Source organism: Cavia porcellus, unplaced genomic scaffold, assembly GCF_034190915.1.
Source record: "Cavia porcellus strain 051 isolate PalLab524CR breed Dunkin Hartley unplaced genomic scaffold, mCavPor4.1 scaffold_27, whole genome shotgun sequence".
NCBI classification, from domain to species: domain Eukaryota; kingdom Metazoa; phylum Chordata; class Mammalia; order Rodentia; family Caviidae; genus Cavia; species Cavia porcellus.
In genome coordinates, this window is record NW_026947510.1 from 20778295 (window position 1) to 20789512 (window position 11218).

Genomic DNA, 11218 nt, shown 5'->3' on the forward strand with positions numbered 1-11218 from the left:
AAAAGCATTGATGGTCTGGTAGAAGAGATGTAAAAAGGGATAAAAATCTGTACAGTACAGAAAGAAGCCTGTTCTCAAAAGTTAATGAGGCACAGTTGGGACATGAAATTTGGCAGAGATGTCTGAAACTTCTGACAATTTGACATGGTCCAAGCTTCACAGTAGTTCATTAGGAAGTGACTCACTTTTCAAGACTTTTTGTAAAAAGCTTATGATAGATTTTAACATACTTCAAGACAATCAGATTGATAGAATCACAACTTTTATGAGATGGTGAGATGACTGTGCTTGAAAAAAAGTAGTATAGGTTAGAAGTGCAAGTGTGTTCAGAGGTAAGGATTTGAGCAACTTACAGTTCAGAATTGTTTTTACATGGCCCTCAGTCAATTTCTTAGATAGTTAATATAGGATGGGCAACTTGCTCCCTGAGATTAGAAGTGAATATAGGTCAGCTTCAAGGAGATTCATCTTACAGATCAAACAAATTCCATGGTCAGGTGTTAAAGTGAGGACAGCACAGGGTACATGCGGAAGTCTTCACTCTCTGTGGCCCACTCGTGCTCAAAAACACAGGGCCACAGAAGCAAGCAGGATGATTTACTTGTCTGAAACTAATTCCTCTTTAAGTGATGAAGATTCTGTCCCCTCACTAGCACTTGAATTCTTCTTATATGTTGGTATTCAGGCCAGAGAGTTCTAAAATTGATTTTAACTAGGATGTTGTTCTAGAAAGGCAAGTCACTGATTGCCTTCTCACAGCCTGCCATGACTAGGGTCCTTTTATTTACCTGGATATGTTTAAGAAGTCAGGGGCCCAAGTATGAATGTTTTATTCACAGTCAACATAATCTTAATCATTTATTAATTTTTCTTTCTTAGTCCTCGGGTCTGCCAGTAGATTTTTAGTTCTCTGAGAGAAGACATTTCTATTTTACTCCTTTTCCATGCCTATCATGAATTATGGCACTGCGGCTAAGGGCATACATATGTATTTATAGCTCTACCTCTATACTGATATCTCTAGATAGATATTTATTTAGATACATAGAGGTAAAATTGAATACTTTCACTTTGTCACCATGGATGGTTCCAAGCAGAGTTTTCAGTCTATCACAAGGATGCGAATGGAAGAAGTAAAAGGAATCAAGAGCATTATTCTTTCATACACTGCAAGGAATTTCCAAAGGTGCATTTTAAACAAATTCAAGGAAAGCCTTTGCAAAGTACATGCTGACATACATGGATAGATACACTGTATGTTGTGTTAATTCAGTAATCTGCTTTCATCGCTGCTCTAGCTGCTGTGATCTTAGGTAAGTTCAGAGTTCTAGTGATGAAAAGTTATTCAAGTTTTAATGTGTTTCTATTACCAGTTTTTTCACAATGTTTTGTTTTTAGAGCAGAGTAACAAAGTGTTTTGCAAGGATCAGTGAGAGCAGAGAGTGGTGGGTGAAAACTTTCAAACTAACAATCAGGGTTAACCATCACATTGATTTAATCACCTGTGGCCAACGATTAAACCAGTCATGGCAGTAAGATCACCTCTTTAAAAATCCCAAAAAGTAAAGTTCAGAGATCTTCCACGTGTTGAACACTTTGAGGTGGTGCCCCCAAGAGGGAGAAGAAGGAAGTGTCACATTCTTCCACGTGGTGTTCTGGAGTGGTTACCCTTTACAAAAACTGGTGACCTAGGCAGTAAACTGTGTTCTTTGAGCCATCCTACAAATTATCAGGTCTGAGGAAGGACTTGTAGGAACCTCTGATTTACAGTCAAGTCAGACAGAATTTGTGGGAAACCTAGAAACCCACCAGACAGGACTGGTGTCTGAAGCAGAGTCAGTCTTTTGATCCTGAGCTTTTCAACTGGAAAGTCTGTATTATCTCTAGGTAGGTAGCATCAGACTTGAATTAAATTGTAGGACACAGTCCTGTTACCTATAGGAAACTATAGAATTGTTTAGTGTGCAGAAAATCAAAATCTGGTGCCAAAGTAGCTAACGTATTAGGACAGTAAGAGTTAACAAGAGTTTTTCTTCTAGCTCTGAGCTAATGAAGCCAATCCTCAGTTTGATTTTTTTGTCACAGTTTAGATCTCAGGTGTCTCCCAAAAAATTCACCCAGAAGTGGGGCTTTGAGAAGTAACTGACCAGGTGATCTCTAACCTACTCATTGCATTAATCTATTGATGAGATCATAATTTAATGGCAATGCTGGGAAGTGGTGGAAACGGGAGATGAGGATGACTTGAAGGGAGCGGACACTACAGGCATGACAGTGGCATGGTATCTGGTTCCTGCCTCTCCTCTGGCTTTTCCATCTCTCTCTTCTGAGCTGCCATGGTGTGAGCAGCTTTCCTCTTCAATGTCCTTCTGCCAAGGTGCTTCTGCCTCCCTGCATCCGTAGAAGCAATGGAGCCATGTGACGTGGACTGAGACCTCTGGGACCAGGAACCAAGATAAATCTTTGAGTTGTTTATGTCAGGTATTTTGTCAAAACAAGAAAAAGCTGACTAACCACAGTACTACTACATTGTGTTTCACAGCTACAAGATGATCCACTCCAGCCTTCTGTCCTATAAGCCATTGTAAGATACATGAAGGAGGTGGTCACAATTCCAGAAAAACAATTCCTCACCTCTGCACAGCCTAAAAACTCACACTGACTAATGGCATCTGGTTTTATGAACCCAAGGAAGCATTGGGCTTGCTGCCAAGAGCGAGACGACCATGGAACCAGAGTCTGCAGTCCCAGAGATGCCTTTCCTCTCAGGCTTCTGGCTTCCTTGTATGTTAGATAAGGAATCCACAGAGTGCCCTTCCATTCTAACTGGTCATCTCACAGGTTGCATTCATGTTCACATTTGCAATAATCCCCTACCCCACCATGAGCGCTTCTTATCTAAAAACATAACTATATCTTCCCAGAAGGCCCTTTCTCTATGTGAGCAATTTCAATGAAATATCTTGAAACATCATGTTTCATCTTCTTGACTATTGGAACTACAAAAATCTTTGGCAAGAAAATCCAGCCCTTTCATTTGAAAAATGAAACACTGAAGCTTAGTAATTTTGTGCCTTGCTCGAGGTCACAGCAGCAGTTCAGCAAGGAGCGTGCCCGGGGCTCCCCGCTCCTTGTCCAGTGCGTTCTCCAGTTACACCTGACCCTGGCTTCACACATGAAAGCCCAAGTGAAAGCTCTGCAAATTACTTTTAACTTTAGATGGCAGCTCTTAATTGATATGCCACAGCCAGAAAAAGATAAGCATTTTTAAGAAGTCAGAACAACTGTAACAGCAGTCCCCTCCCCCACTTTAGCTATTTAAGGCAAATTACGTCAGTTGGCTGTGTGCCTGATAGGAAAAGGTACCCATTTCCGGCATCAGCTGAGAATTGCCTGTTGGGCTGAGACACTTATAAGCTCATAGTCTTTCCCTAGGAAAATGCATTGTGTGTGTCATTAAGGCTATTTTTAGCCTTGCTGCCTTGAATTGAATGTAAACCAGCACTGGTGATACTGAATTTAAGTGTGATTTCAGGGAAGGATGGAGAAAGCATAGCATTTTTAGGATTTGGATCATGGCAACATGCTTTCAAAGGCAGTGATAAATCCACAGACTTTTTTGAGACTTTCTAGAAGTCCTTTGAATAATAAATGAAATATTACCTTTCCACTCATCAGTTGATGTTATGTTAAGGAGAAATAATTCTGCTGGAAACATGCACTGATTGTCATTTCACATACCATGCAATACTGCTGGGTATGTGTCTGTCCAAAAACCTGTGGCCCTCTTGGAAGGTGGTGGGGGGTGTAAGAGGTGGGGAGGGAGGGCGGTCATGGCACCAGCACTGAATTCTCAAGGCCGTTACCCAACTGTGCTCAGCACTTTTTGTTTAAGGATTCAGGAGAGCATTATGTATGCTTCCATGGAATTTTTTTTTTTTTGAGACACTCTCTACACTATGAGTTCAAGCTGACCGTCAGCTGAATTTGTAGCCCAGATTGGCCTGGAACTTGCAACGATTCTCTCGCCTCAACTACCCAAGTGCAGAAATTACAGATGTGCACCACCATGCCTGGCCCACCAAAACACAAAATGTATTTGTTAACAGCAGTCAAGACCAATTATCTATAAATCTCATTTCCAAAGCACCTAAATGAAATCTTGTCTACCTCAAGCTTGGCTATACACTATCTTTAGAACTTGCATTATTATTTTATTTTATTGGCACAAAGAATTGAAGCCAGTGTCTTCACGCTGAGATACATCCCTAGCCTTTTTTATTTTTTATTTTCTTGAGACAGGGTATTGCTAAATTGCCCAGGCTAGGTTCAGACTTAGAATCTTCTTGGCTCCGCCTTGCAGAGCACTGAGATTACAGGTGTGCACACCATACCTTGCTTTTTGTTTTCTTTTTGTTTCTTCTGAGTTCTGGGGATCAAACCCACAGCCTTGCATTCTACCAACAAATTACACCCCAACCCAAAAAATCTGATGCTCAGTCCTCTTGCCTACAGATTGATTTAGTGTTTGAGGTGAGTTCATATTAAAGGTATCTTGCTTGCTGATTTATCCGTTCCACATCCAGAACCTGCTTTCAGGGCTCATACCTTGTGAATTCATTCACTCCTTTCATTACTCAAAAAAAAAAAAAAAAAAAAAAAAAGAAAAGAAAACAAAACATGCTGGTGGGCATTAACAGTAAGGAATTATACAATAGGCAGAGATTCAAAGATAAACATGTAGCCAGGAATGGTAATGCAGTCCTGTAACCCCAGCAACTTGGAGACTTGGGTGGGAGAATCACAAGTTGAAGGCCAGCATGGGCAAATTAGTGAGACCCCATCCCAAAGTAAATGATGATGATGATGATAATAGCTAGGGTTGTACCTCAGTGATACAGTGCCCCTGGGTCCAATTCCCAGGACAGCCAAAAAGAAACAAGAGAAGACAAGAACATATAAAACTTTGCATCTCAAGAAAAAAAAAGTCTTGCAGCAGAGAGAGATATACAAACAACTGCAATGCACTCTAAGTACTGTAGTTCTTAACTACAGAACTAAGAACTAATGGAAAAGCTACAAGGAAGGGACTAATCCACAGTGCCTATAGAAAGATTGCGAGACCTCAGCAGCAGAAGGGAGCAATGGCCACCTGTAAAGAAGCCACACTGACTCCATTTTGTCCTGCACACATCTGGTTGATGGCGTTTTGGTAGAAGGTGCAGACCTTCAAACATTCCCCCACCAAGGTAAAAACAGGAGGTCCTGTAAGGACAAGCAGCAAACAAATTACATAATCTAAGTATGCGCAATATGTTTCTTTGTTCTTTATCTCAATAACTGCTGCTGGTTTACACTGGGATGACCATCCCTTCCCTCAATCCAAAGGATCTCAGCAGCTGGCTGGAGCATACAAGCTACTGCTCTCCACACTTATAGTACCTCAGTGGGCTGCCATCAACTACCTTTTAGAAGCCATTTTAGGGACAGCTCAACTGATCTGAGACTCTGAGCAGCTGCAGGTTGGCTTCATCTCAGTCCTCGTAGTGTTGAAATCCCACAGTGGCTGGGTAAGGGACAAGTGCAGGAGGTGTCCAGGGTCAGGGAGCTGAAGTCAGCCTGGTGAGACACATTCAGTGTGTCCTGGGCTGAACAGTTCGGTCAGCTCCACAGCCAGAGGCCGGGATCAGCCTAACCTTCTGTGGAGTTGAAAACACCAGAATCAGCACTCAGCCCTGATCCTATTGATATAGGGAATGAAATTCCCAGCCCACTATGTCCAGTGTGAGTTCATGTCCTCTAAAATCAAAGAATGCATTTTAGGAACAACAGAGGTTAAGAGTAGAATATATTTATTGAGAAAAAGCAAGCTTCTGTCTGAGAGACAAAAGCGGGTTGCCAGGGACTCTATATTTTCCAGACGGTTTGAGGAAAATCATGGCATACAAAGGGTTTAACATGGGGAAACTGGGTACTCACAAGGCAGATGGGCATAAGGTGGTACAAAACTATGGCTAACCAATAAGATTAATAGTTCAGGTAAAATTGAATAAACTGGGGATAAATGGGGAAGGGAATCACTTAGAATGCAGGAATTCTTAGAGAGCAGTGAATCTTCCCTAAAGGTTTGGAATGTCACTCCTTACTTCCTCAGCGTGCTGGGGAACTCTTTAGAACTTCACTCCTTAGGATATGGATGTATTTGTATGGTCTTTTATCTTGAGGCTTGGCCCACAGCAGCAGGTGCTTGTCTTCCCCTTAGTTGCAAGGTATCTGAGCTTCTGCACTGGCTCCTTTGAGGACCTAGCCCTGTCTCACTTCCTGTAGTATTTCTAACTAACTCAGCTGCTTATAACAGTCCCCTCTCTGAAGAAGTAACCAGAACTGCCATGAAGGCATCATGGGTGATGACCGATCTGGCTTCTTCAGGCTGAAGAGGGTTGTAGTGGTGACCAGCAGTCAGAGATACTTCTGCAGAGATCCTGTCTAGAGGCCCTCAATAGATACCAGGCATTTTCATCTTGGGTAGGCATACAGCTCTAAGTCTGGAGGAGACAAAGACAAAGAAACAGTTGAGTATGTATGGGCCAAAGAATAAAACTAGTAGAACAATTATGAGTATAGGTAACAAAGATTTCCACCAAGAGGAACTAGTAATAGCTTTCCATAAGGAGGAGAAAGACAAGGTCCAGGAGTCTTAAGAATCTTACATATTGTTAATTTGGTATCTAATGTCTTGAATAGCTACTGAGATATTAGCAGAAGAGTCAGGAGTATACATACACAGCATTCAGTTTTTACAACGGCACAAATGCCTCTGTGTGCTGCTGTTAGAATGTCTAATGTCATCTGAGTTTGAAGGACAGCCTGTCTCATTATTTTTTTTCCTTATTTAAGAGGGACCAGCAGCAGTGTCATTTAAGGCCCACTCAGCATAGTTAGTCAAGGCCTCAGTACATTGCATGATGTCTTCTAATCCTAGGGAAGGGATAAACACAGAGGCCAAATGATCATACCAGTGGAACACACTTCTGGATCTTCGATGTTGTACGTGGGTAAATTTGCTGGTTTTTCGATATTTTTGATACTCCTGCCTTGTAACCATGCAAATCCTAGTGTGCATCTGCCTATCCATCCAGAGAGCAGGCAGGGCCACAGATAGGCTCCACAAGACCAATGAGTGCCATTCGGGGCTCCCCATTTGATTCCAGGGCCATTAAACCAGTCTGTTGCAAACCAGTCATTAGCCTGAAAAGTTACTTGTGTGTCCACATTGTTCAAGGGCTGTCCACCCCAGGTGGGTAGTGGCAGTAGGCCAACCAGAATAAAAGTGGTGTTTTTGTTCCCAACATAAGGGGGATTTTCTACTGAGATGTCCTATGGTGGGAGTTAATCATAGATACTCATCCCATATTTGAAAATAGCCATATTGATATCTATGGTTGTTGGCCCTTAGGATAGGACCTTTCTTTTTATCTACCAGGGGCCTTACAGGCCTGTAGAGAGGCTCCAGTGGCATTATAAGAAAAAAATCTGATTATGTCCAGGATCATTAACAATGTAATTTACAGGATCATTAAGAATATAATATTCAGAGGCCATTTTATTACTATGCAATTGTGGGCTGAACTATGAATACTGAACTTCTTTGTTATCTCATTACTATAGTCCTGTAATTTATTCCAATCACATCCTTGAAGTGGAGACACCCACCAAGGAAGTCCTGATGTACTGGACAAGGGCAGTGAGCCACATATCCTGCAAGAGGTGTGTTGTAATGATTTTGCATATGCTTGTGCCCACATTAAAAAGGAGTTGCATCCTCCTTTCAGTGGTGAAGGGAACAGTAAAAGGGCTAATAGTAGCCTTACTTACCTGAAGTCTCTGTTTTCTCCTTGAAGAGGAATCTTAGGTCTTCTGTGCATTCACAGGAGTATGTGGGTGGTTGTTCACATCCAGTGATAGTCTCAAGTTTCCAGGGTTTGTGTCAGGTGTGATGCATCCGAGAGTCCAGGCCTCTTATCTTGAGCATGGAAGAAGTCCACAGGATCACAGTGTAAGGTCCTTCCCAATGGCTGATGAGGGAGGGGATTTTACCAGCACTAAATCTCCAGGGTGGAAGATAGGTTTTCCTTTCTCTGTAGGCTGAGCTTCTGTAAGCTCTTGAAGAGTATGCTGGAATTTAGCCAATGAGGTGATGTCTTTTTATAAGGCATCTGTTTCTCTGACAAAGAGAAAATCATCAGTGAGGAAAGGGCATCCATAAGGCATTTCAAGCGGACTGAGGCCTAGGTTTTGAGGTGTATTTGTTATTTTGATAAGAGGAAAAGGTAGGATGAATCTGAACCCTGGTGGGGCCTTGGGCTGAGAGGGCAGTCTGACATCCAGTGGTCACCTCTGCAGTCAGGGCATGGCCCAGGGGGCTTTTGAGTGCAGTCCCTCTTAAGGTCACCTGGCTTGTGGCAGTGATGGCAGGTGAATGTCATTGTTGAGCTCTTCTTGGAGACCTGAGAACCAGACTTAGGGTCTGTTTCTCTTAATGCTGCGCAAAAGCAGCTGCTTTTTCTCAGTCTCTTTGTTTTCTCTCTTTGACCTCCCTCTCATCACAGTTATAAAATACTGAGGAGGCAACTTTTACTAAAGTATCAAGTGAGCTGGGGATTTAGCTCAGTGGCAAAATCACTTGCCTGGCAAATGTGTGTTGTGTTTGATCCACAAACTCCAACACACACAAAATGAATGAATAAATAAAGTATCAAGTGGACTATCTGGAGGAAAAGCCATCTTTTGTAGCTTTTTTCTAATAGCTGAGGCTGACTGTGTAATAAACTTATCTTTAAGGATAATTTGTCCCTCTATTGAATCAGAATCTAAAGAAGTATGCTTTATCAATGCCTCTCATAATCCATCTAAGGAGGCAGAAAGTTGTTCCTTCTTTTCTTATTGAATAACTGATAACTTAAAATAATTGAATGGTTTAGTTCTCACTCTTCTTCAGCCTTCAAGAACACATGTCTGGAAATATTTTCTAATCCAATCACTCACCTGGTTGTGGGCCCAGTAAGAGTCTTGCATAGGGACTGTTTGTGATCCAGTGGGAACACAGCTTTTGCAAACTCCAACTGCACTGTGTCGCTGGGCCAGGACAAAATAAATCAGTGCTGCTTTTTAAAAATAAAAACATGTCTTGCCCATTTTTGAACTCAAGTTTGGGCTTTGGGGGCTCGTTTGTGGATTACAAGATTTAATGGCATATTTTTATTATTTTATTTTTCCACAAGTTAAATTTAAACTAGTTGCTAAAATTATTTCCCTTTATCTTCTGGCCTTCTAAAATTGACAATATGGTATTCATATCCAAAGGCAATAGCAGCCTGTAATGCTGCGTGTCTCTCACTAGAAATGAATGTCTGATTTAAGAGTAACACTACATCTTTCCAATCTACTTAATATGCCTGAGTAAGTCCTCTAAGGACCTGAATGTACTTGTCAGGCTCATCTGAAAATTTCCCAAGATCTAATTTTATTTGTTTTAGGTCACCAAGAGAGAAAGGTACATGAACTCTGGAAGTTCCAGATCATCCATGTACTCCCTGCAAAGGATACTGCCCTTGAGGAGCTTGCTTAAACTCAGCTAAGGATGGGTATAGTCCTGGAGAGGCCTGGATTACAGCTGGCCTAGAAGCTTTATCCTTAAGGCTGGAAGGGCAGGTGGGGGAAACCTTAGGTTCAGTAAAAGTGGGGGAGGATTTGTTTAAGGCTATTTTGTCCTCAGATTCTAAAGGTTCAGGAGGTGCAATTTTCGGCTCTTGGGTAGAAGATGCCTTAAGAGCCCAAGGTGCTGAGTTTTCCTGTTACTCACATTTACATTTAGAATATAAATAAGAAGTATTTCCCAATGCATAGAAAGTCTGAATGTAGGACAGCACTGACCTTTTTCCCTCCTTTTTATTGTATGTCTCTAGTTGTAAAAGAGGATCATAATTAATACTTACCTCTGTATTTCACTAAGGCTCTAGGGGGTAGGTAGGCCACACACTCATGCAGAGAAATACCAATTGGATCTTTTTCAACATGGAAGGCTTGAACATCTAGTGCCTAAGAATGTGTTCCAAAGGAGAAGGGGCTTTTACATTTTGTTGTCCATGTCTATAATGTAAAAGCAAGGCATAAGTATGAAACCTTTTCTGTACCCAGGCATTGAACTAAGGACCGTTTGATGAGCTATGAGAGATATTGAGCTATCTAGTTATGCATAAAATGAGTTAAAATAAGGTGTCCTTTTTTTTCCCTATTTGATAGATGTTCCCCACATGTCTCTTGGGTTGAAACTGCTCCAGGGCAGGTGAATGCCTTCTGGAGAGAATGGACCATAGTTTCTGTCAGCCTATCCACCCTGGAATTGGCACACAATCCTATATTCCCAGATAGCTCGTGAGCTTTGTTTCCATAAAGAATGTTTAGCGAAGGAAGCATGACTTTGTAAACATGTATTATAAGGGAGCATACATTAAAAGGTGAGTTGGTGGTAGAGTACTTTTCAGGTTTTTTAGAGTAACTCTCCTCTAGAGATAGATAGAACAACTGACTGGAGGAGCATTACTCCTTAATCTGGGCAAAAGAGTCTCCAGACATTTGTCTCTCACTTAATTATCTAGGTAACCTTTCTTAGTAACAGGACAAGGCTATACTTCATCTAAATTTCTGTATCTTTGAAGCTCACAGGTTAAATTTATAAATTATCTAGCAGTCACATTTTAAGTTAGAAAGAGGCACATCAGTCTTCTAGTCACACAGAAAATCCTAGTTACTTTTTTTAAAATTTTATTTAAGGAGAAAAGAGAAAAAAACGGTGAAAGGGTACAAGTTATACAGATTTACAGAAAAAAAAAAGAACAGTAGGAAATCACTAGTTAATGGATTACATATTGCCATCTTAGAAATAATTGTTCAAGTCACAAAATCAAAGCTTGTAGAGTGGACATTCCAACAATGATACTGCAAACAGTTCTGTTCAATGATTTAAAACTCTGTGATATCATTTTCTAACTTATACACTTAAATATACATGCAGTTATATAGTTTAGAGCACTTTCTTTTCCTCTCTTTTGTACAATGACTATTACACATTTTGGGTTTCATTGCTCCCACGGTTCTTATTGCTTTTTTGGAAGAGAGTAAAACCAAATGTGACATAACAGAACAGAATCGGTCAAGT